The sequence below is a fragment of the Euphorbia lathyris genome, chromosome 2, assembly GCF_963576675.1.
Source record: "Euphorbia lathyris chromosome 2, ddEupLath1.1, whole genome shotgun sequence".
NCBI classification, from domain to species: domain Eukaryota; kingdom Viridiplantae; phylum Streptophyta; class Magnoliopsida; order Malpighiales; family Euphorbiaceae; genus Euphorbia; species Euphorbia lathyris.
Genome location: NC_088911.1, coordinates 45,827,857 through 45,853,993, shown reverse-complemented (window position 1 = coordinate 45,853,993; position 26,137 = coordinate 45,827,857). Strand labels below are relative to the sequence as shown.

The 26,137-nt window shown below is 37.6% G+C and overlaps 2 long non-coding RNA genes across 8 annotated transcripts; one reads left to right on the top strand and one right to left on the bottom strand.

Annotated features, from left to right (window-relative positions):
* The first annotated feature begins 3,832 nt into the window (after positions 1-3,832).
* On the top strand, positions 3,833-5,769 carry LOC136218035 (uncharacterized). 2 transcript variants are annotated; one of them, XR_010683625.1, is made up of 3 exons: positions 3,833-4,077; positions 5,196-5,269; positions 5,431-5,769. It is a non-coding gene; the product is annotated as an uncharacterized lncRNA (long non-coding RNA). The 2 variants fall into 2 exon arrangements; XR_010683624.1 differs by having other exon boundaries at positions 5,196-5,769.
* Positions 5,770-19,400: 13,631 nt separating this feature from the next.
* On the bottom strand, positions 19,401-23,403 carry LOC136218034 (uncharacterized). 6 transcript variants are annotated; one of them, XR_010683619.1, is made up of 8 exons: positions 23,096-23,403; positions 22,967-23,020; positions 22,633-22,837; positions 22,438-22,523; positions 21,105-21,388; positions 20,929-21,023; positions 20,115-20,221; positions 19,401-19,996 (listed from the first exon to the last, which is right to left on the bottom strand). It is a non-coding gene; the product is annotated as an uncharacterized lncRNA (long non-coding RNA). The 6 variants fall into 6 exon arrangements; XR_010683621.1 differs by having other exon boundaries at positions 21,114-21,388; XR_010683620.1 differs by having other exon boundaries at positions 21,225-21,388.
* Between the last annotated feature and the right edge of the window lie 2,734 nt (positions 23,404-26,137).

Here is a 26,137-nt window from a genome sequence, read left to right as displayed (position 1 = left end):
TCTGTATTAGGTACAGTATAATACGATCCTTCATCAACTATATCCTGTCGGTCAATTCCTTATAACCATGGAATGTGTCAAGGTTACATATAACGAAGAGTCTGGTTTTACTTGTACATGTTGAATTCACTCTGAAAGATAAGTTTGTTGGTCCCTTATAACGTTACAAGTATAGTTCCAAGGGGGGGTTAGGAACTATTTAAAAATTTTAATCTAGGGCAGACTTCTTTTTCGTGAGAAAAAGGTTTTAACAGCGGCGCTGAGTGAATAGCAAGATACTGGCTTAGTCAACTGGTGACTAGGTCAGTTTCTTTACTTGAGTCAGGAGATAGCACTTAGAGTCTATTCCTGAGCTCAGATATTCAATGCGCACAACTCAGCTTGACCTCTTTACTTGGTCAGTTTTTTTTTTGTTTAAGCAAGCAATAAGTATATAAAGGAGTTTAAGGTTAGAAATATGTTACTCAGCAGATTTATCCAGGTTCGGCCTCCAAGCCTACGTCCTGTCCCCGGAACACGTTCTGAGATTTCGAATTCTCTACTGAGCTCTTTAACGGTAGAGCATCAAACCTTTTACGATCTTAGCAACTGAGTATAACAAGAGTACCTTCCTCTATACCTCTACTCAATCCTAATCTCTCGCTGAGTACTATAACCGAGTACTCAGCCTCTCCTTTCTAATCTCTAGAAATGATAAGTGTTTGTCCTAAACAACGATTGCTAAGACACCTTAGATGATTGAATAATCACTCTAGACTTTTACACAAAAGATATGAAATTTAGTGTAAGATTGCTTTGCTTTTTCTTGCAGAACTTTGCGTAGAAATTTGGTCAGCGTAATGGCTTGATCAAGTTCTGTGTTGAATGAAGCAACTGAAAGGCTCTATTTATAGAGACGTCTGAGGTGCCGGTCATTTCGAATTTCGAAATAACCGTTGGAGGGAAACGGCTTCCTGTCGTTGTCATCCTGTCTTGCTCAGAGCTCTCGGCCAATCAGATTTGAGTATCTTCTGTCCTCGGTCAGCTTTTGGTCAGCTCGGCAGAATGTCTCTCCATTTATGGTAAGGTCAACTAGACAGCATTCTGTGTCTTCTGAACTTTACCCAAAGTGGAAACACTTTGTCTGGAAGTTGTTCTTGCTCATCTGCTGTCTTGTACTCTTTGTCGAATCAACTCAGCAGCTTCGTCCCGAAGTTGTTCCACGAAGGTCTTCTAGATCCTTCTTCCGCTGAGCTGCGTTTTGTACATAACGACAGCGTTTTGACATACGCGGGCCGAGTTGCCTTAAACTGTTTGACTTGGGCTTTGACTTCCATATTGGGCTTTGGGCCTTTTAATCTTTGTGTCTTATAAACAATTTAACTCAACATTGAACAAACACATTAGTAGAATAAATCAAAGCATTTAAACTTAGTGTGTTTAGAATATTTTTAATTACACTTAAACAATTTTGTCAAATCAAAATTATGTGGAAAGGTGTTTCAACAAACTCCCCCATTTTGATGTTGGCAAAACTATTCAGCAAAGAACTCAGTATTGAGCTCCCCCATGATAGTTGACCTAATATAACTTAGCAAACTCCCCCGTCAGGGTTGAGCCACTGACTTAGTTTTACTCTAAACATTTATAGGTTTAATCGAGTAAGTCTGAGGTCAGTTTTCAGATATAGGTCAGCTCATGAAACATATTCTATTTTACTCAGTGTTTAAGCGGAAGTTTTAACATTCAGAGGGCGCTGAGTAATTTGTTGTTCAATGAGTTTTATAAGACAATGTTTTATAAACATACAAGTCAATGTCAAACATGTTATCAGCATTAAACATAGTTGATGTATTTGAAGATACATACTAACTTAATACTCAGCATCGTATATAATAACTCATAACTCAGGTTTGGATAAAAAGATGCAAGTATTGATATTAATAGAAGTAGTCAGCGTATACAACAAAAAATAAACATAAACATAGAGACTACAAACTTAGCATAACTGAGCTAGCCTAATTTCTATTTCTTTTTCTTTTGTTTGGATTGACTATGCTTATGCTGTGTTCTAGCTTGTGAAGGAAATTAGGCTAAGGTATAGCAGCGGAAATATGAAAATTTTAGCCTACTTCCTTTTTAACCATAGGATCCGTTAATCGTTATTTCATATAAAGAGGGATAAGAAGGAATACCTTTCGATGATCAATCTACCGTTGCAAACGAAGTGCCCACAACTTCAAAAGAGATGGAAACTGTTTACCAATCTGTCCCTATCCGAAACAGACCTTCCAGACCTCCGAACGACAATCCCTTCGGTGGAAACGTGGAAGAATATGTCTAGAAGCTCCTGTCCAAAAATCGCGACGATCCGACGGTTCAATCTCCGGAAATCCGCGAAATAGTAAACTGACCTGATGTAGGTGAAGAAAAACGAAATTCTCCATTTTGTTTGTTTTTCTTGTTTCATGAACACAAATAAAACACAGAAAGATTAAGTTAGAATCAACCGTATGAGATGCAACCAAAATAGATTGCCTCTAATTAATCAACACAAGATCAAAGAGAAAAGGAGATGAATGAAATTAATCAATCGACGGAAGCCGCATGAATTCTTGTCCACGAACTAGGGGATGCGAATTCACTTTCTCTCTCTAAAGGAGTATTTCGAAAATCACCAAGAGGGGAGGGAGAAGGCTTAGTCGAAATTCATGTAGTAGGGGGTATATATAATAACTTGTATCTAAACCCTAGTTAGATAGGAATAGGTTACTTAATAGGAATTCAATTCGGAATAGGATTCCCAATTATTATCTTATAATACATCTAATATATCTAGGATAATAATAAATTACCTAATTTGATAATAATAGGAGTATATTAATCTAATTAAAACTCCTAACTTAATTATCTCTTAATTAATTTAATTCATAAACCTAATCAAATTAGGATTAATGGAATTAAAATAATTCCTTATTTATTATATATAAATTCCGGCCCCCCTCTATTTAAATGGGCCTTACTGGGCTCAATTGGGCTTCCATCTATTAATGACATCCATCTCTCTTTTGGTTCCAAGTCTTATGTGTGATCCATTAGGTTCTTACTACTTCTGGCCGTATGCCACTAGTACAAAAATGACATTTTGCCACGGCTTATTTGCCACGGTTCCTACATGAACCGTGGTAAATAAAGTTATTTGCCACGGTCGTATAAAGAACCGTGACAAATAAGGCGTTATTTGCTACGATTTCGTATAACCATGGTATAAAGTACCTTATTTACTATGGTTGTTATGAAACCGTGGCAAATAACATTATTTGTCACATTTCCTAACAGAACCGTAGTAAATAATATTAATTTAATAATACATCAATATTAAATATAATCAGATATTTATTTATCTAATCTAATTTATTTAATTGACTAATTTATTTAATAATTTGTGAATTTTATAACTTAAATCATATATAGTATACATATAAAAAGAATTTTCAAAATTTAACTTAAATATATATAATCATAATTTGTTTTTATCACATATAATCATAATTATATTTAATAGTTTTGATTTAATTTTTTTTATAATTTTATATATATATAACTTTTATAATAATTCATATTTTCATACTTTTATAATTAATTTGGAAATAAGTGATGAAATTAAAATAATTTAAATAAGTAGATACTGATTTGAAAATATGGAGGGACTTTGATTTGATATGTGAGGATGAATTGAAAGATGGAAGGATTTAATTGAATCAAATTTAAAGAATGGAGGGACTAAATGGAAAATCACAAAAATAGGGGATAAATTTAAACTTTCAGATTTTAGGGTTAGCCCACACCGCCTTCTCCTCTCTTACTGTATCCCTTCAAAAGCATTTGAGATATAAAAAAAACACAGCAGCCGTCGCCCGAGCTCCGTCGGTTCATGCCTTTTCCGAATTCGTTGCTGCCTTTCGGTGTGCTTCCTCATCTCCTACTGTTTTGTGTCTCCATCGTCAACTGTTAGCTGCTACATCGCCATCTATTCCGCCATCCGAGCTTGCTGTCGTTGGTCGGAGCTCCCGTTTTCCGCAGTCTACTCCAGTTGATGTAAGGTTTTATGATTCTGTACTATTACTTGTGCTTGCTTTTCAAGCTTATGCTGCTACCAGGTCTCTCTATTTTTCTATTCCTCCTGTGTTTTCGATTTCTTTTCTCTCTTTTTATTTACTTGCTTCACTTCCATCTGCTGTTTGTTTATGGTGCTCAATTCTTTTATCTTGAAACTCTGGGCTCTTCTTTTTTGTCTTCTTGATTTGTTATGAGCTCCATCGTCTGATTTCAGAAATGACTGTGTTGCTTTTATGGTGCGACTTTGTCATACTTCTCTTTCTCTAAAGTTTGGAATTTAATGTTATTTCAGTTTCATTCGCCTATTTGCATATATATCAAACATTTTTTGAGGCATATATGTCTTCAAACATTTTTTATTAGAAATAAAATGAGAGGCATTAACTGTGTGTATCATAATTGAACGTTTTGCTATCAGAAAATGTTTCCTGGACAGGTTCTTCTACCTCTCTTTCATGTGCTTGTACACAAGATAAACTCTGTAAATCAAATGAATGAAGTTTAGCTTAAATTAGATATGTTTTGTAAACTTTAAGCTTAAATTCGTATTATTTTGTAAGCGTTAAGCTTATATTGGTGCTATTTTGTATGTGAGGCCTAAATTGATGCTATATTGCAAACGTTAAGCCTAAATAGATATTAGGTTGTAAACGTTAAGCCTAAATTGATGCTATTTTGAAAGTTGAGCCTAAATTGGTACTTCCCCAAAAACCTTAGGTCTATTTTGGTACTTTATCAAAAATTGCTTTGCTCATCCTAACTAATCTATATTTATCCCCATGCTGTTGATCTTCTACCAAGTTGGTGTAATAAATCTGAAATGTCCAATAACAGTCTCTTTATCTCCTGGTAGCTACTCTTTTTTGGTATGTGTTCATCTCCTATTCTTTAGTTACTAGTTCTCCATTCTCAATGATGTCAAATGAGGGAACTTTGAGCATAGTTGATAAAGTTGAGTTGCTGGTAAAAAGAAGTAATTGGATTAAAGACTATTTTAATGATTAAGTTTGGCTGAAATGCTAATATAGAGTTTCCTAATGACATATCTGTTTTTGAAAACTATGTATTCTTGTGATGAAATCTGTGTATATATGCAGGTGTGAAATTTGCACCCATAGCGGAGCATTCCTGGTTCCACCACTGAGTGGTTGTATCTACGAACTTTAAAGTGGTAAAATTTGATTCACCGCCTTGTTAGCTCAAAGTTTCTGTTGCTCCATTTTGCTTTCTTCTTCATCCTTTTGTTATTTGTAGACAAATGAGTTCAATTTCTGGCAATCAAGTACTGATTTTTGTCTATGAAATTGTCCAATATAAAATTTGTCTCACCAGCTATCAACTTAAGAAGCACTTCTAGTTTCAAGATCACCTTCAAGCCAACCATATCTCTCACAATAGTGCAGATCTACTTTGGGCAGAATCTAGTTTGGAAGGATGATAATACTGAAGGAAGGAAGAAAGGGAACATAGTTAGAGAAACAAAAGGAAGTTCTGTTCCGTAGACATTAATTTAGGGCAGCCACACAATTCAACTAATGTTTAGGGTTGTAAATGTTGGTGTGTGATAGTTTTTATTTGACTGTGTCCTTGAAAAAAAATCATTTCATTGTGCACCTATTTATTAGTTGGTTCAACATTCATTATAGTATTTCAACGAAAATCTTTTGCCCACGATTACGTCGGATTTTATTGTTGTAATATTTACGCTTGATTATATTTCAATATCAGAGCTCCATTCAATCCAAAATATTTTATTTTATTTTTTTAATGAAAAACATATCATTGGCCACGGTTGTTAGAACAACCGACTCTAATGATCAGAGCATTAGAGTCGGTTGTTACAAACAACCGTGGCTAAAGACTCCTTTAGCCACGGTTGTTTTTAACAACCGTGGCAAAAACGCAAGACATTAGAGTCAGTTATTTGTAAAAACTGACTCTAATGCCTCTTTGGCCACGGTCGAACAACCGTGACTAAAGAATTCTAGCATTTGCCACGCCCCCTTTGGCCACGGTCGTATAACCGTGGCTAATGACGGTAAACGACCGTGGCCATAGCCCATTTCTGTACTAGTGTGCAACTATTAAATTAATTTCTTCAAGAATTATATTTAATCCTTGCATAACGGAATGATGTACTGAGTATGTTATTGGCAAGTCTGTAATCATTCCCCCAGAGTCCGTTAAGAAGACAGGTTGATTCTGTCGTTAACCCTTCCGTATTAGTTACAGTATAATTCGATCCTTTATCAACTACATCCTTGAACTGAATCTTATGACTATGGGCGATGTCAAGTCACATATAGCGAGACGTTCATTTTACTTGTATAGGCCGAGTCAACTCAAATAGATAGGTTAAGTGAAATCTGTATTTCTTACTCTTAAGCTATCACCTTGCAAGGATTTAGAGTCGAGTCTTCCACAAGCGATCCTTGGATGTATCTCCCATTAATCGGGAGTGATAAATGCTCAATCCAATGTATAACTACCCTGACATTACCTCTTGTGACACCCAACCTTTGCAGTTCACACCCCAGAGTCATCTCTGTTAAGGATCGTGGGACCGCAGGATCAAAGTCTCATATTCAGTAATTCAGGATGACCAATTAACATTCCTTTGAGTCTGAGGATTAGTTATACCTATTAATACCAATGAGATGAACAGGTGACAAAGATGAATCTACCCATCCTGTTATCTCAAATCGGATCCCCAATCCTAATGAACGACGTTTCATCGGATCTATGTAACTGTCCAGATATCTATATATATGAAGCTTGTGAGATCAGCTTTCTGTCGGACAGAAGACATTGTTACATACAAGTCTCAACAGTGATATATCAATCCTAAACATATCACTTGACTTGGGATGGTTTTAAGTTTATTAGTTTATTATAAAGTTTTGTCTCACTTCATGCTTGTATGAACACTTTATAATCACTTTAAACAAACTTACGGATTTCCTTTTATTAGACTTTATTTAGTGCTTAAAAGGGATTGCCTTTATATATAGTTATAAAACATATATCTCATTAAAACAAATGATATAAAGAACAATTCATTTATATTAAGTTTGTATCCTGCAACAATTGTCTATAGGACACTAAACCCCAACATACTCCCACTTGGACTAAAGCCAATTGTTTCTAAAACTTATCCCAGTAGAAGTTAAATGATGATCATGTACTTTCTGGGTTAAAGGCTTTGTCAACGGATCTGCAACGTTGTCCTCTGTAGGTACTCTTTCTATTCTCACATCTCCTCTAGCCACAATCTCTCTTATGATGTGGTATCGCTTTAGGTAGTGCTTGGATGCATTATGAGACCGTGGTTCCTTTGCTTGCGCAATGGCTCCATTGTTATCACAGTACAGAGTAATGGGATTGACAATGTCAGGCACCACACCTAGTTCTGTAATGAACTTTCTAATCCAAACTGCTTCCTTTGCTGCTTCCGCAGCAGCGATGTACTCTAGCTCGGTCATAGAGAAAGCTACGCTTCCCTGCTTGGAACTTTTCCAACTGACCGCGCCCCCATTCAAGATAAACAGGCATCCTAATTGGGATTTAAAATCATTCTCATCTGTGAGATGACTAGCGTCTGAAAATCTTTCAATTTTCAGATCTCCTTCTCCGTACACTAGGAACATATCTTTAGTGCTTCTCAAGTACTTAAGAATGTTCTTGACGGCAATCCAATGCTCGTCTCCCGGATTCCCTTGGTAACGACTCGTTACAGATAACGCGAACGCTACGTCAGGTCTAGTGCATAGCATAGCATACATAATCGAACCGATCGCGCTGGCGTACGGGACTACAGTCATGCGTCGTTTGTCATCATCAGTTTTAGGACATTGATGATTGTTTAACTTTATTTCATGTAGCATGGGTAAGTTACCTCGTTTCGATTCAAGCATGCTAAACCGATTTAGCACCTTTTCAATGTATGTAGCCTGTGAAAGACCAAGCAGTCTTCTCGATCTATCTCTATAGATCTTTATACCAAGTATATAAGCTGCTTCACCAAGGTCTTTCATTGAGAAGTTACCGGATAACCATACTTTTACCAACTGTAATAGAGCAATGTCATTTCCCATCAACAGTATATCGTCCACATATAGTATGAGAAATGCTATAGAGCTCCCACTTGCTTTCTTGTAAATGCAAGCTTCTTCGCAATTTTGTTCGAAACCAAATTGTTTTATGGTTTCGTCAAAACGCTTGTTCCAGCTTCTAGATGCTTGCTTGAGTCCATAAATGGATCTCTGAAGTTTGCAAACTTTATTTGCATCCTTTGATATGAAACCTTCAGGCTGCATCATGTGTACATCCTCAAGCAGGTTTCCATTTAGGAAAGTTGTTTTCACATCCATTTGCCAAATCTCATAATCGTAGTGAGCGGCAATAGCAAGCATGATTCTGATTGATTTGGACATAGCAACAGGAGAGAAGGTTTCGGCATAATCAACACCTTGTTTCTGACGATATCCTTTCGCTACCAGCCTAGCCTTGTAGGTGCTAACCTTTCCATCCATGTCAGTCTTCTTTTTGAAGATCCACCTGCACCCAATGGGAATTATCCCTTCGGGTGGATCAACCAAAGTCCACACTTGGTTAGTATACATGGAATCTATTTTAGAATCCATGGCCTCAAGCCATGCTTTAGAATCTGGACTAGTAAGAGCCTCTTCGTAGTTTTCGGGTTCGTCGTCCAACACGGGAACCTCGTTATCATCTCCCACTAGAAAACCATATCTAACTGGGAGTTCACGAACTCTTCGTGATCTACGAATAGGTGCCACTGGAGTCTCATCTAATGGGACTTCTTCGGGTACCTCAACCGCTTCTGTCGTTTCAGTCGGTGTTTCTTCCTCTTGAACTTCGTCGAGTTCAATCACGCTTCCCTTTTGTGTTTCTTCGAGAAACTCTTTCTCTAAGAAGGTTGCGTGCTTGGATACTATTACTTTCTGATCATCTGGATGATAGAAGTAATACCCTACGGTTTCCCTGGGATATCCAATGAAGAAACATTTATCAGATTTAGAATCTAGTTTGTCGGACGCTATGCGTTTGACATACGCTGAACAACCCCATACTCTCATAAATGAGAACACGGGTTTCCTACCAACGAACAATTCATATGGTGTGGAACTAGCGGATTTAGTTGGTACTCGGTTCAGGGTGAAGAGGGCAGTTTCTAAGGCATAGCCCCAGAACGTCTTTGGAAGTAAGGCCATGCTCATCATGGATCGTACCATATCTAATAGGGTACGGTTTCTCCTCTCGGATACACCATTGTGTTGTGGTGTATAGGGAGGTGTCCATTGTGAGCATATCCCACATTCAGTTAGATAATTCAGAAAATCATCAGAAAGATATTCGCCACCTCGATCGGATCGAAGCGTCTTTATTTTCTTTCCTAATTGATTTTCTACTTCATTCTTGAAGCATTTGAACTTGTCAAAAGCTTCTGATTTGTGCCTCGTCAAGTAGATGTAACCATATCGAGTATGGTCATCTATGAAGCTTATGAAGTATCTGAATCCTCCTCTTGCTTGGACCGACATAGGACCGCATACATCTGAATGAATGAGTCCTAGAGTGTCTGATATACGCTCACCTTTATTGCTAAAGGGTGTCTTTGTCATTTTACCTTTTAAACATGATTCGCATGTTTCCAATGATTCGGAATCGATTGGATCTATAAGCCCATCTGAATGTAGCTTTAGCATGCGTCTCTTGTTTATATGGCCTAAACGACAATGCCACAAGTAAGTTGAATTATCTAGCTTATGTCTTTTGGTATCAATTGCAAAAGCAGGAATTTTGTTATCTAACACATAAATCCCATTTTGTGAAATTCCAGAAAAATAAAAGATCGAATCTTTATAAATATTGCAACTCTTGTCTTTTATTGAAATATGAAAACCATCGTCAACAAGACGGCTAATAGAAATAATGTTACGAGACATCTCAGGAACGTACAAACAATTCCTTAATTCTATTACAAGCCCAGAGGGCAAAGGTAAAACATAATCTCCAATTGCGAGGGCAGCAACTCTTGCTCCATTTCCCACTCGCAAGTTTATGCTTCCTTTCTTTAGTTCCTTAGTCTGATTTAGCTCCTGCATATTCGTAAAAATATGAGATCCACATCCGGTATCAAGTACCCAAGATTCAGACAGTGAAACTGTATTTATTTCAATATAAAACATACCAGATGCTGAAGCACCGTTATTTTCCTTCTCGTGGAAGGTTAGGTACTCCATGCAGTTCCTCTTCCAATGCCCTGAGTCACCACAATAGTAGCACTTTCCTTTGGGCTTCTTTGGTTCCTTTCCCTTTGTTTCGGTGAGTACAGCCCCCTTGCATTTATCAAGATGGTTTGGATTGGGAGCAACCCCTTTCCTTTTTCTCGATCCTTCAATAGCAAGGGCCAGTATCTCCTCGTTTTCTTTTATAATGGGCTCGACTGACTCGAGCATATGTGCAAGCTCTACAAGAGAGGTTTGCAAGCCACTCATTTGGTAGTTCATTACGAACTGTGAGTAACTCTCGGGGAGGGACTGAAGAAGTAAGTTTTCACTTAGTTCATGGTCCATCGCATCTCCAATACTAGAAAACTTGGTGATAAGGCTGATCATCTTTGCACAATGTGCCATTACAGATGTGTCCATCTGCATCTTGCTTTTATATAACTCCTTGGTTATTTCGAAACGCTCGCACCGAGTTTCATTCACAAATAACTCTTTGAGGTGCTTGACCATGGAATAGGCATCCATATCTGAATGTAGTTGCCTTTTAACTTCCGGTGTCAAAGATGCAAGTATGATGTCCCCCGTTTGATCATCATCAGATTTATGCTTCAAGTAAGCATAAAATTCTTGGTAGGGAGCATCATCAGTTGGGTAAGGGGGTATCGGTGTATCAAGTACATACCCTTTCCTCTCGAACTTCAAAACAATTTTGAGGTTACGAAACCAGTCGGTGAAGTTTGAACCATTCAATTTGTTATCGGTAATGATGTAACGCAGATCGGTGTTAGTCATGATTTTAAGAGTGTGTTTAAACAAAACCTGAGAGTGAGAAAGAGTAAACGTATGTCATTCATTTGCTTTAAAGTATAACAATCTAAAATTATAGGTCTTTTAATTTATTTCAGATTGCTCCCACTATTTTGCCAAATTAATAGCCCTCCATATTAATTCGAAGAATTTCATAAATCCTTTAGTGAGCTAGGATCCTAACTCCTGAGATTTCGCCTTGACTTTGCTCAACAAGCTAGTCTCATTTGTTAGGTAGATTCATGTAATCAATCACATCTTGAATGTGACTCCTAGGTTATTGGGTTACTAACCACATTAGTAACTAATATGCTATTCACATTAATCCCAACCATATTGCCCATTAGTTTATGACAACATGAGTTTGCTCATCCAATTATCATAATCTAATTTAAGTATTACCCCATATTCATGAAAGAATGACTTTCGATAATTCAGGTGTTACCATAAGACCCCGAGCTTGAGTTTGCTCAACAACCCAAAGGCCCCCAGTACTGCCGGCTGAATTATAATATTAGGGAGGGGCAACCGATTTTAATAACTTGCTTATTTACTTAACTTTTTAACGAGGGATTTTATTTAGGTCTCATAATCTAACTTAGTCTTGATTTGCTTTAGCATACATCAGACACACATACATTCACATACATTGGCGTTGTGGATATATCATCTAAATTATTCCGTCGAGCCAGAGACGGAATAAAAGGGCAAACCTAAGGAAATACTAACTATTACATATTTCTCTTTAGGTCCTCCATCTTCTCCATGGCGCCTTGAAATTACATATTAATTTCTATACTACTATAAGAAAACTTCAATTGAATTGAAGGGAATCGGATGAGAGGAGAAATTACAATAGATAGTAGAAAGGCAGGACGCGCAGGCCCTATTTCAAAAATACCAAAAGACTAAAAGAGGGTCCAAATATGTCCATAACTCCAAACATGCATAGACTCAATTAAATAAATTTAATTGGTTGATTACATAACCGGCTTATGTAATATTTAGGTTAATCACATTAACTTGTCAAATTAACTTTCATCCAATTTTACTTCTAATCGTTTTGTATCTTTATATTAATCCTTAGATTAATATAACCATATAAAACGTCGATTATGCATGTCCCAATTATTTTGATTTCAATTCATTTAACACTTTGATTTACAACTTGGTGAAAACAAACTTTTAAATGAATTTTTCATTCGATAATCAAAACAGAAAATTATTAAGTTCCGAAACATATATTTATATATACAAATTATATTCAAGCCGATTTTAACAATTAAAATCAAGTGGGATTCGGGCCGGGGCCCGAAACTGGGCTGCTACCGTTTGGCAGCAGCCCCGCGGCTGCCGCCGTGAGGCAGCAGCCGCGCGACAGCGGCTGGTCGCGCCGTGAGGCGCGACCCAAGCCACTGTCGTATTTATTTTTTTTTATAAAACATATATATATATATATATATATATATATATATATATATATATATATATATATATATATATCAGATTTTAAAACGGTTTTAAAAACGATTTTCAGAAATAGGAAAAACTACAATAGATTTCCGTTTTATCTTTTAGAATTAATAAAACTAATTTTATTAACCTAACTATAAAACTAATAGATTTTGTTATAATGATTATCAACCGAAATAATTAGGAACATACGCATAATCTATTTTAATTAACAATTAACTAAAATTTATTTATCTTTAGAATTAATTAATCAAAATATTTGTTAATTAATCCTAACCATAAATATTTATTCAATCCTATTGAAAAACTTCTAAATTTTCATATATGAAATAACGGATTTAACGATGGCTCTGATACCACTGAAGGAAATTAGGCTAAGGTATAGCAGCGGAAATATGAAAATTTTAGCCTACTTCCTTTTTAACCATAGGATCTGTTAATCGTTATTTCATATAAAGAGGGATAAGAAGGAATACCTTTCGATGATCAATCTACCGTTGCAAACGAAGTGCCCACAACTTCAAAAGAGATGGAAACTGTTTACCAATCTGTCCATATCCGAAACAGACCTTCTAGACTCCGTACGACAATCCCTTCAGTGGAAACGTGGAAGAATATGTCTAGAAGCTCCTGTCTAAAAATCGCGACGATCCGACGGTTCAATCTTCGAGAATCCGCGAAATAGTGAACTGACCTGATGTAGGTGAAGAAAAACGAAATTCTCCCTTTTGTTTGTTTTTCTTGTTTCATGAACACAAATAAAACACGGAAAGATTAAGTTAGAATCAACCGTATGAGATGCAACTAAAATAGATTGCCTCTAATTAATCAACACAAGATCAAAGAGAAAAGGAGATGAATGAAATTAATCAATCGACGGAAGCCGCATGAATTCTTGTCCACGAACTAGGGGATGCGAATTCACTCTCTCTCTAAAGGAGTATTTCGAAAATCACCAAGAGGGGAGGGAGAAGGCTTAGTCGAAATTCATGTAGTAGGGGGGTATATATAATAACTTGTATCTAAACCCTAGTTAGATAGGAATAGGTTACTTAATAGGAATTCAATTCGGAATAGGATTCCCAATTATTATCTTATAATACATCTAATATATCTAGGATAATAATAAATAACCTAATTGGATAATAATAGGAGTATATTAATCTAATTAAAACTCCTAACTTAATTATCTCTTAATTAATTTAATTCATAAACCTAATCAAATTAGGATTAATGGAATTAAAATAATTCCTTATTTATTATATATAAATTTCGGCCCCCTCTATTTAAATGGGCCTTACTGGGCTCAATTGGGCTTCCATCTATTAATGACATCCATCTCTCTTTTGGTTCCAAGTCTTATGTGTGATCCATTAGGTTCTTACTACTTCTGGCCGTATGCAACTATTAAATTAATTTCTTCAAGAATTATATTTAATCCTTGCATAACGGAATGATGTACTGAGTATGTTATTGGCAAGTCTGTAATCATTCCCCCAGAGTCCGTTAAGAAGACAGGTTGATTCTGTCGTTAACCCTTCCGTATTAGTTACAGTATAATTCGATCCTTTATCAACAACATCATTGAACTGAATCTTATGACTATGGGCGATGTCAAGTCACATATAGCGAGACGTTCATTTTACTTGTATAGGCCGAGTCAACTCAAATAGGTAGGTTAAGTGAAATCTGTATTTCTTACTCTTAAGCTATCACCTTGCAAGGATTTAAAGTCGAGTCTTCCACAAGCGATCCTTGGATGTATCTCCCATTAATCGGGAGTGATAAATGCTCAATCCAATGTATAACTACCCTGACATTACCTCCTGTGACACCCAACCTTTGCAGTTCACACCCCAGAGTCATCTCTGTTAAGGATCGTGGGACCGCAGGGTCAAAGTCTCACATTCAGTAATTCAGGATGACCAATTAACATGACTTTGAGTCTGAGGATTAGTTATACCTATTAATACCAATGAGATGAACAAGTGACAAAGATGAATCTACCCATCCTGTTATCTCAAATCGGATCCCCAATCCTAATGAACGACGTTTCATCGGATCTATGTAACTGTCCAGATATCTATATATATGAAGCTTGTGAGATCAGCTTTCTGTCGGACAGAAGACATTGTTACATACAAGTCTCAACAGTGATATATCAATCCTAAACATATCACTTGACTTGGGGTGGTTTTAAGTTTATTAGTTTATTATAAAGTTTTGTCTCACTTCATGCTTGTATGAACACTTTATAATCACTTTAAACAAACTTACGGATTTCCTTTTATTAGACTTTATTTAGTGCTTAAAAGGGATTGCCTTTATATATAGTTATAAAACATATATCTCATTAAAACAAATGATATAAAGAACAATTCATTTACATTAAGTTTGTATCCTGCAACAATTGTCTATAGGACACTAAACCCCAACAGCTTGTTCTTTCTCTCCCGTTTTGTCAGCATCGGGAGGAGGAATCCTAAAGGCGTCGATTAAGACGGCTCTGGTCAGTTCTGTGGACAGTTCCTTAAGTCTATCGGCGCTTTCATTGACGCCGTCAAAGATAACAACTCCATCATCTGAAACCTCGGTGGGTATATTGAGTTCAGTAGCACTGATCGTGCTTACTATGAAAGCTTGAGATTTACCTATCCAGGTAAGTGCATCGGACAGACCAACAACGACTTGATGAAAAGTCTTCAGTAAGGATGTGTCGTAGTATTGACGATGAATGTTGTTGTGACGTACATGGTTGAAGGTTTGTCTTGTGACAGACAATATCTCATTTTGCTTCATGGCGTCAGTGTCCATCTCTTGTTTGTTCAAATTCAACAGTCGAACAGCCTCACCAATTTGCTCCACTGAGCATTGAGAATATGAGACCATTTGCTCATTGGTCTTGATTTGCTCGGTGTGAAGCTGAGCAAAGAGCATTTTGACTTCATCAGAAGTTGCATATCGCGTGTTCGCAGCTGACAAGGTCTGAACTTGACCTTGAAGAGTGTTGAGGTGTTGAACAATTATCAGCTGGAGCTCAGCCAGCTTTGTGATGGAATCCTGCTTAGGTTGCTGTGCTTGAATGGAAACTATGACACTCAGCACATCCTTGAATCCCTTAACTTCATTGAGAAGCTGAGTTACGTGGGAGAGCTGAGTTGTCTCAACAGTAGAAGACCCAGCAGCAGGTGGAGTGGTTTGATGAAGGTCTTTAATTAATGTTTGCACCGAGTCGATGATTCTTTTACCAGACTCGGTGGCATGCAAGTAGCTGAGAGAGCCTTCAGTAACTTGCCTAGATTCCTCAGTTTGACCGGTTGGAAGAGGAGTCAGTGGAATAACATGGTCAGTGACTGGAAGTGTGTTTTCAATCTGCACGTGAGTCTCGGGTAGAACTGATTGATCGGCAGAAGTGTTGATTGGAGAAGAAGTAATTCGAATGCTGTCTGTGCTGACTGGAGCAGGGATGTTCTGAGTCAGCACAATACTTGTAGTGACAGCATTGACGGGAATTTGCTCCATTTGGCTTGTAGAGTTAGCGGAAGCATTCAAGTCGGCGTGTTCCTTTGGTGAGAAACAGAGGCTTGCTTTTCAAGAGAAGCCGATGGAGTAGAAGATGGTTGTTTTCTGAAAAATTTCAGCTTGAGTGTAGAAGGGTCTTTGGTCGGCTTCTGGATAGCAAAGTCAGGGACAGTCGGTTTTTAAGTAGGAGGGTCAACGACAGACTTCTGACTTGCCTTAACTAATCTTTTTCTGGGAGGAGGAGTGTCAGCTTGGATAGACTCTCTTGAGTGAGAGGGAGAAGTTTCTTCTTGATCAGCATTAAGCTGGTCAGCTTGTTCTTGTTCTTGATCAACATTGGGTTGGTCAGGTTCTTGTTCATCTCCAGCAGCCAACTCAGTATTGGTTGGCTCAGCTTCAACCTCACTAGCTGTCTCCTCAGCGTCCTCAGCGTCATCCTGATCGCTTGCTTCTTCTTGTTCATCATCTTCTTCACTATCGCCATCTAACTCTTCCTCAACTTGTGCAATGAACTGATCGTCCAGATGTACATCATCTTCTTGATGCACAGCTTCGGTTCCTAGACACTGTGTGTAGTGAGAATCACCAGGAACAACGATGTCAGTGGGGATAGCATCAATAGGGGTCAGCTCTGAAGACTTATTCTTCTTCAGGGGATGCTCTTCTGTTTCAGGCTCATCTTGCCTGCTCCTCTTTTCAGCTGACTTAGGTCTTTCCTGACCTTGATCAGCAGCTGACTTGTGCTTCTTAGTCATAGGCTCAGCCTTCTTTGAAGGAGTCCCGACAGCTTTCCTCTTGCGGGCAGTTGGAGCCTTTGTCCTTTTGCCTTGCTTTGGAGCTGTTTCCTCAGCTTGTTGTTCAGCAGCAGCTTTTCCTTTCTTTATTGGCTGATTGAACTTCAAAGCCCTCAGCGAAGTAGCGGTTATCTCAGATCCTCTAACCTTAGTTTCCTCAAATAGATCAATTTGATGATCTAGGAGGATTCTGGTGATGAGCGATCCCAGCCTGAGAGTTCCAGTGCTCCTTTGGAAGCCAGCAATCAAGAATACTGGCATGTTGATCGGTTTGTATGTCAGCATATGCCATATGAAGCATTGCTCAAAATTCGTTGCTGAGGTGGTGCAGTTTATCTTGGGATAAATGAAGTAGGTCAACAGATAGTGAGCCATCTTTTGGTGCTGACCCATAGAGGTGCTGGAGATTTCTCCAGAGTGGCCAGCGAGCTTACAGAAGGTGGTATCGTACCCAGTTCCTTCGTGATCCCCAGATCTCCTCAGTTTTTTTCCCTCATTCTTTAACTTCAGCAGGTTAGCAAGATAGGTAGGGTTTATAAAGATGGTCTTTTCCTTTACCACAGTTACCAGATAGTCCTGGTTATCATTGGCAACTCGGAGGTTGTGGTAGAATTCCCTTACTAAGTCAGGGTAGGTGTGGTCTTTAATGGAGAACAGCTCGGTCCAGCCATTCTTCGATATCCATTCGCAGAAGAGTTGCTCGGATTTTACGAAGTCTTTTGAGACCCATCTAGAGAAGTCTACTTTCCATTCCCTAACGTCTTCGAATACCTTGGTATAGGTTCCGACCTTGGTCAGCTTTCCCTTAGAGGAGGTAGCTTGGCCAGCTTTCCCTTTGCTTGGCGTAGTGACCTTTGTGGTTTCAGGCGAAGTAGTTTGCCTGGAGGGTTCATCGGAACTGGTCTTAGGGTGACCGGCACCGGAGATGTTGACGGAAACTCTAGTCATAGTTTCAGAAAAAGATTGGGAAGCTTTGAGAGTCTTAGAGAGAGAGAGAATGCTTTGCCAGAAAAATTCAGTAAGTGTAGAGAAAATAAAAAATGGGGATTTACCCATTATTTATAGCGGTGAAGAGTGGATCTTATCGAATCCATGTGTCAGTTTTGCCTTGGGATTGTCAACCGACAAAGATCCTGGCTTTTATGACACATTCGGCGCATACATCATCCTAGGTGGCTATTCGCGTGCTTTTGCATTAATTACAACGGATCTTATACTCAGCGTTAAGAATATTAAACGTTTTAAATTCTAAGTGGTCAGTTTTATACATATGGATGATTTCTCAGTTTGAGATTACTACTCGGTGTGCACATTTACTCAGTATTGATATATATTGCGTTAAGTACTCAGCATAACAATTACTCAGCATGTATTTGCATAAATCATTCAGCGTAGTAATTCACTCAGCATAAGTTTACATTTAGAACAGGAATTTACTGAAGAGGATTAAACATACCAATGGCTTCTCTCAGTATGCTGAACTGTTCACGAGCCAGTGGCTTTGTGAAGATATCCGCAAGCTGCTCATCTGTTGGGACGTATGTCAGCTTTATCTCACCCTTGAGTACATGGTCTCTAATGAAGTGATGTCTTATGCTTACATGCTTCATTCTGCTGTGTTGAATTGGGTTCTTTGATAGATCAATTGCACTTTTGTTGTCACATTTGACCTCAATTGTCTTTGTTTGAACACCATAATCTTCAAGCTGTTGCTTAATCCATAGGACTTGAGCAACACAGTGACCAGCAGCAATGTACTCAGCTTCAGTGGTAGACAAGTCTACTGACGCCTGCTTCTTGCTGAACCAGGATACAAGACAGCTTCCTAAGAAGTGACATCCTCCAGATGTGCTTTTTCGTTCTAGCTTGTCTCGACCATAGTCAACGTCAGTGTATCCAACGAGTGTAAAGCCATGCACTACAAGAAAAAAATAGTTTACCTACGACGTAATGTCGTTGGTAATAATAAGATTTTCGTCGGTAATATCGATTACCGACGACATACAAACAAAACTCATGTCGTAGTCAGATTGCTTGTTGGGAAAATGGTTACCGACGACAAAATCATTGTCGTTTGCAATAGCGATGACATAGTCGTTGGTAAGTTGTAAGTGACCAACCACAAGAATTAATCGGTGTCGTTATTAGACACAACATAAGTCGTCGTTAAATCGTTGTTAATATATATATGGCCGGCATACCATCGGTAAATAGTATTTGGCGCCAATTTAGAAGCATATATATCGTTTGTAAGTCGTCGGTAATTCAGGCGTTGCTATGTCGTTGCTAACATGTGTTGTCAGGAAGTCGTTTGTACGTGGTTTTTAAATTCAATCATATGGATGTCGTTTGTAATATCGTCGTTGGCAATATATATAGTACCTCATAAATCATCAAATTTATATATTATATTAATTTTTAAATAATTCTGAAACTAATAAATAATATCACATACACCAATATAATAAAAATACTAATCAAGTAATCAAACTAATCAAATAATATATCCAAAATAATCACAAAATATATCCAAAATTAATCCAATGTTCTAGGTTTTGGAGTTTTGAAAGTGATATCCTTTCATAGGAAACAAGAAAAACTATTCTATAGGACCAAACCTATCCAACTGAAATCTCAAATGAGCTTCTGAAACACCAGGGGCTAGAGAACCCAACCAGAGCTGTCAAGAAGCATAGAAAATATTCATTGCAGCAGGCCAATCACATAACCAAACAGTTTGAGACATTGAGCCATATGGTGTCCCCACATGATGATGCTTAGAGCAAGCAAAAGGGTTACTAATGTTCCACTTGCAGACCTCATGGCAGGTGAACCAAATCCACATTTGAAGCTGAACTCTTGTCTATGTGGACATTAAGGTTTCTTCCTTCAAATGAATTACTCCTACAGTATAATGTTCTTTTGACAGGTGAAATCGTCTATTGGTTCGTAAAGTCCCTACGTACAGAAGACATGCCATACACAGTTGCAGGATCACTTGTCTTACAAACCATGGATCTTGACCCTTCACATTATCAATACTAATATCTGCATTTGAGAACAAATGAGTTGAGAGGAGAGATATTGCCCTGCATAACCTGGAAATTTTCCAGGAAAAAAACAATAATTGCAGGATAAATCTAGGACAATTGAGTGCTTCACTTACCATCACTATCAGGTAGTCCATTGGAGATTCACTTGAGTGGTTGAGTAATTCCCCCAGATAGTCATATTTGACACTTTATTATAAAAGACACCAGCTTTCAGGGCAAGCTGCAAGCAAACCATAACGAATTAATCTAGAGAGTTTTCTTTCAAACCATAACGAATTAATCTAGAAACCAATTTTGACCCAAAAGCTTAAGCCTATAGGCAAAGTTCAAGAATAGCTTTTATTATTATCTTTGATAAGCCCTATGTGCTAATGCTCCCTAAGATTGAAAAGTACAACAACACAAGCTCATCTTGCTATGTGTTGAAGTTCCATTACTAAATAGAATTTTCAACATTTGAACTCTCGACCACTTGATCTAAAAGAGGCTCTGATATCATTTCGAGGATCCAATTGACCCAAAAGCTAAACCTTATAGGTAAAGCTCAAGAATAACTTTTATTATTAACTAGACTTTTATTATCTTTGACAACAAGAAGCTTAAATCAAATCAACCACATTTTTCTGTAACCTTTCAAGGATGGCCTAGTCTATAATTAAAGAAAGACATAGCCCAAGCATTTAATAACAAATCAAATCAATGAATTACTACACTGAATAAATAATTTTATTAATAACAAAGCCTAAACAATACTAAGATAGCATTTTGAATCCAATTCATCTCATAGGATTATCAAAAAGTTTTCAATAAAGGATTTTTTTTATAAAATCTATAAGAAAAAATAAGTAAAACATGCTACAGTTGATAAAACAGCAACCACCAAAATTTTAACATCATCAGGAAATTGGCACCAAAGAAAGTTCTTACTTTAGTGCTCTAATATTAAAGACAACTTCAGCATAAAGGACATCATTTGTGAAAAGGTCATGTTGCAAGACTCTCACACCATTGATCTCCCCAATCTACAAAGAGCATACAAAAGCTCTATGAAGTTTTCAACCCAAAGCTATAATAAAGCAGACACCCAAAATACGAAACACTACCTTACTAACCTCTATCTGCACACATATAGGTTCTTTGGGAATGTCATGAAGAAAGAGGCTTGGCACAGTTTATATACTAAAACATAAACAACTTACCAGACTAAAACATAAATAGCTTACCCGCATTTCTACAGTTACATGATGAGGATTGTTCAAGATGAATTTCTCAATTAGAGGAGAAAAAAAATGGCCTTAGAACCTTCAGTTATTCGAGCTTTTAGGTCCATCAGAGGTTTCTCATATTTTAAAGGTCCAAAGGGGTCCCTATCATATATCCATTTTCCCTACAAAGAAAGAAATTGCATTGAGCATAAAATATGATTAACAGTAGTCGATAATTATCATCAAGACTCATAATATAGATGGAAAACAGAACCATTTCATATCATCAAGTTCCTATGTATTAACCTCTATATTATTATTACTATTACTATTATCATAGGAATGAATATGAGCAATAATATATTAGGTGGCTAAAACACCTGTTTCCCGTTAACCACTATAATTGCCAATATTGTTACACAATTCCTTGCATTATGTTGTTTGCTTACTCTGATCTTACTAAATCCTTTATATTTTTGTAAGATATAAGTAACAATCCAAGAAATTACCAATTAGACTCCTTAAACAAAGATCAATTTCTTCTAAGGTTTTTATCTGCTTAGATTTCCCATACACTCAATTATGGAAACCTATAGCACCACATAAAGGTAGCAGACAACCACGGTTTAAAACCTCAAAATGGAGTTCTGCATATCTCAATAATGCAAAACAGAGCTAGCAGTTCTGTAGTTTTGTTCTGTTTTCAGTTCTTTGGTAAACATGTCCAGTAACTGAAGAATTTCAGTAACATCTCTAGAAAAGAAAAGGTAGCAATATCTATTAAAGCAAAGTGAGGTCAAAGGAAAAGGGAACAAGTGAGGTTACAATCTAAGGGAATAAGGAAGGTAAAAGCCTAAACAAGGAAGCTAAAAAGGCAGGGTAGGAGGTTACAGTCTATGGTAAAAGAAAAAGGAGGTAGCAATCTCTATCAAAGAAACAGAGATGGTATACCTAGAAGAATTGTTCTATAACAATTTTCATTAACTGTGATTGCCTTTGGATCAAAATAACAAAATAGCATAGACTGGAAAAATGGGCATAAAAATATTTCATATCATCCAATCACTAACATATTTTACCATTATGATATGCTCCATTCTTAGGTATTTTTGATAATGTTAGTATAGATTCCTAACAACTAAAACTTCTAAAGAAAAAGACTTAAAGTTTCCAAAAAACGAGAAAGATTAACAACTAATCTCATTGGTATTCAAACATCATTTTATAGTACCTCACTTTCTTCCCTGCCTGTTTCTCATCTTAACACCAGATTAGAAACTTCAAGGCTCCTATGCACGGTGCTAAGTTATCCTCATCCTGAAAATAAGAACCGAGCAGCCAACTAAAGCACATGGATAAGGTCAATAACTTTTAAAGCAATGTAATAGAGCACAAGACACTGAACCATCAAGGAAAACATAAATACCTATCTGGCTTTTACCATGAATTAGCATATGGATAAGGTCAATAAGCAAAGCACCAGTAGAGTCTACCAAGCCCTTAACATATTATCCAACATTGTTGTCTCTATATGGCACTCTCAAATGTTGTTCTTATTAACGTTTCACCGCCAACACTACTCCAAAAGAATTAGTATGCTTCTTTCTAGCCTGGACAGTTGGTCCAGAAACCTGTTCAGTAATGAAATAAGTTTCAGAATATCAGTCCAAGAGGAATAAAAACTCTAAAAGGGAGCAATAAGCAACCATGGCTGAAGGATAAATGTAATTTCTATTCTACAGAGAGACATGGAGACTTACTTTGGAGAACTTTGAAACGTAACTACCAGACTCGACCCCATTTTCACCAAGACCCTTAAAGTCAAAGACAATGCATAAACCACCAAACATATAAGAGATGGGATGAGATATTGCAAAACATAGCCCTACCTCGAAGTTCAGACGAGCTCGCATATGTTAATTAGGGATTCAGAACAGCTCACGTAGGTGAATTAGGGTTTGAAAGCAGAGGACGAAGAGAGACCAGAAGAATGGTTGATTTGGATCAACTGCCAGAAGAATTAGGGCTTGAGAGTAGAGGGTAAGACATGGAAATCGAGACAATGATAGATTGGGGAAATAAGTCGCATAAATTTGAAGAGAGAAATTAGGGTAAGTACATGGAGGGAGTTTTTGGGGAAAAAGCGGGAGAAGGAAACGAGTGGGAGGGAATTAGGATTTTTTGTGATTTTTTTTTGTCATTGCCAAATGGTTTGTATTTTTATTTTCATAATTTCAGAATAAATATTCGCAAGTATGTTGTTGGTATGTTGTCTCTAATACCAACGACATGTCATGGACACATATTGGCATTACAATTGCAAACGACACAAGTTGTTGGTAATATATGTCGTTGGTAAGTTGTCAGCATTTTCTTTGTATATTCGTATATAACGTTGATTGCATAATTTTGCAAGTAAATCGTTGGTATGTCATTGCTAATAACTACGACATATATGTCGTCGGTAAAATGTCGTTGGTAAACTGTTATTTTCTTGTAGTGATGAGTGTTGGGATACCATAAACCTGCGTTCACTGAGCTTTGCAAATATCTAATGATTCTTTTTACATCTATGTAATGAGATTCCTTAGGGTTAGATTGATATCTAGCACAGTAGCATACTGAGAATTGAATGTCCGGTCTACTTGCTGTTAAGTAAAGTAGAGAGCCTATCATACCTTGATACAATTTGCTGTCTACCGACTTACCATTCTCGTCAGCGTAGAGGACAGTGTCAGTGCCCATAGGAGTGAATATTGGCTTGCAATTTTCAAGATCATATTTCTTCAATATCTCCTTGGCATATTTAGCTTGACTGATGAAGATGCCATTTTTCCCTTGTTTGATTTGAAGTCCAAGGAAGAAGTTGAGTTCTCCCATCATCGACATTTCAAACTCAGTCTGCATTTGCTTGCTAAATTCCTTGCACATTGACTCATTAGTAGCACCGAAAATAATATCATCAACGTATATTTGAGCCAGCAGGGTATCTTTACCCTTTCTCTTAATGAATAAGGTTGTATCAGCTTTGCCCCTGACATAGTTTCTAGTCAGCAGGAAACTGGTCAGCCTCTCATACCAAGCACGTGGTGCTTGCTTGAGGCCGTACAGAGCCTTTTTGAGTTTATAAACATGGTTTGGGAATTTAGGATCCTCAAACCCTGGAGGTTGATTAACATAAACTTCCTCGTTTATAACTCCATTAAGGAATTCACTCTTAACATCCATTTGAAACAATTTAAAGTTCATGTAAGATGCATATGCACATAAAATTCTAATAGCCTCTAGCCTTGCCACTGGGGCAAAGGTCTTACCGTAGTCAATACCTTCTTGCTGACTGTAGCCCTGAGCTATAAGCCTTGCTTTGTTCCTGACTACATTTCCTTGCTCATCCAGCTTGTTGCGGAAGACCCATCTTGTTCCAATGGTCTTCTGAAACCTTGGATGTGGCACTAGTTCCCATACATCGTTTCTTCTGAATTGGTCAAGTTCCTCTTGCATTGCGCTCATCCAGAATTCATCTTCCTCAGCATCAGCGAAGTTCTTAGGTTCCTGAACTGAGACAAAGGCCACGTTGCTGAGGTACCTCCTGAGTTGGTTTCTTGTCATCAGGGTATTCTCAGCAGCATCAAGGATTGCACTCTCTGAGTGCCCTCTTGGAATCCTTATCTCCTTGGGTAGATTGATGTCTTGTGCTGTCTGTGTTTCAACAATCTCTGTAGGTGTAGACTGGTCAGTGAAAACAATGTTTGGTTCACTTTTACCTTTGGTCAGCCCTTGAGGGAATGACTCAGCGGCTGTATCTTGATCAGCGGGTGCTGAGTGTGGATCATCCTCGGTCAGCGCCAGATATCTTCCTGCAGGGTTAGTTTCGTCGAACTCAACATGTACTGACTCTTCTAAAACTTGAGTTCGTTTATTGAAAACTCTGTATGCTTTGTTGTTTGTTGAGTAGCCTAAAAAGATAGCTTCATCAGCTTTTGAGTCAAATTTAGCTAGGCTATCCTTAGTGTTTAAAATAAAAAATTTACAACCAAAGGCACGAAAGTATCCAATGTTGGGCTTTCGTCCTCTCCAAAGCTCGTAGGGGGTTTTCTTTAGTATAGGTCTAACAAGAGCCCTATTAAGAATATAGCACGCTGTGTTAACAGCCTCTCCCCAAAAATACTTTGGAAGCCTATGCTCACTCAGCATTGTCCTGGCTATTTCAACCAGTCTTCTGTTCTTCCTTTCAACAACCCCATTTTGTTGAGGCGTTCTAGGAGCAGAAAAGTTATGGTCAATGCCGCTGGCTTCACAGAATTCAACAAACTGTTGGTTTTTGAATTCTCCACCATTATCACTTCGGGTGTGAGCCAGTTTTAGGTCTTTATCATTTTTAAGTTTTCTAACCAAATTTGAAAATGTCTCAAAGGTCTCATCCTTGCTACTCAGCAAGATGACCCAAGTGTACCGAGAGAAGTCATCTACAATGACCAAGGAAAATCTTTTTCCACCCAGACTCAGTGGCTGGACTGGACCGAAGAGATCCAAGTGTAGTAATTCTAACGGACGCTTAGTTGAGACAATGTTTTTGCTATGAAAAGATTGTTTGGTTTGTTTTCCAGCTTGGCAAGCGTGGCATAATTGATCTTTTTCAAATCTAAGTTCAGGCAGTCCCTCAACCAATTGCTTTCTTGCTAATTTGGCCAGGAGGTCCATGCTTACATGACCAAGTCTCCTGTGCCATAGCCAGGAATTTTCTTCCTTTGAAACTAAGCATACATTTTTTGAAAACTTTTTCTCTAAGTCTAGCATAAAGACATTATCAATCCGAGGGGCAGTTAAAATTAACTCATTTGTTTTTCCCTCGTATATTTTACATCCAGTAGCATCAAATATAACTTTTCTCCCATTGTCACATAGCTGAGCTACGCTGAGTAAGTTATATT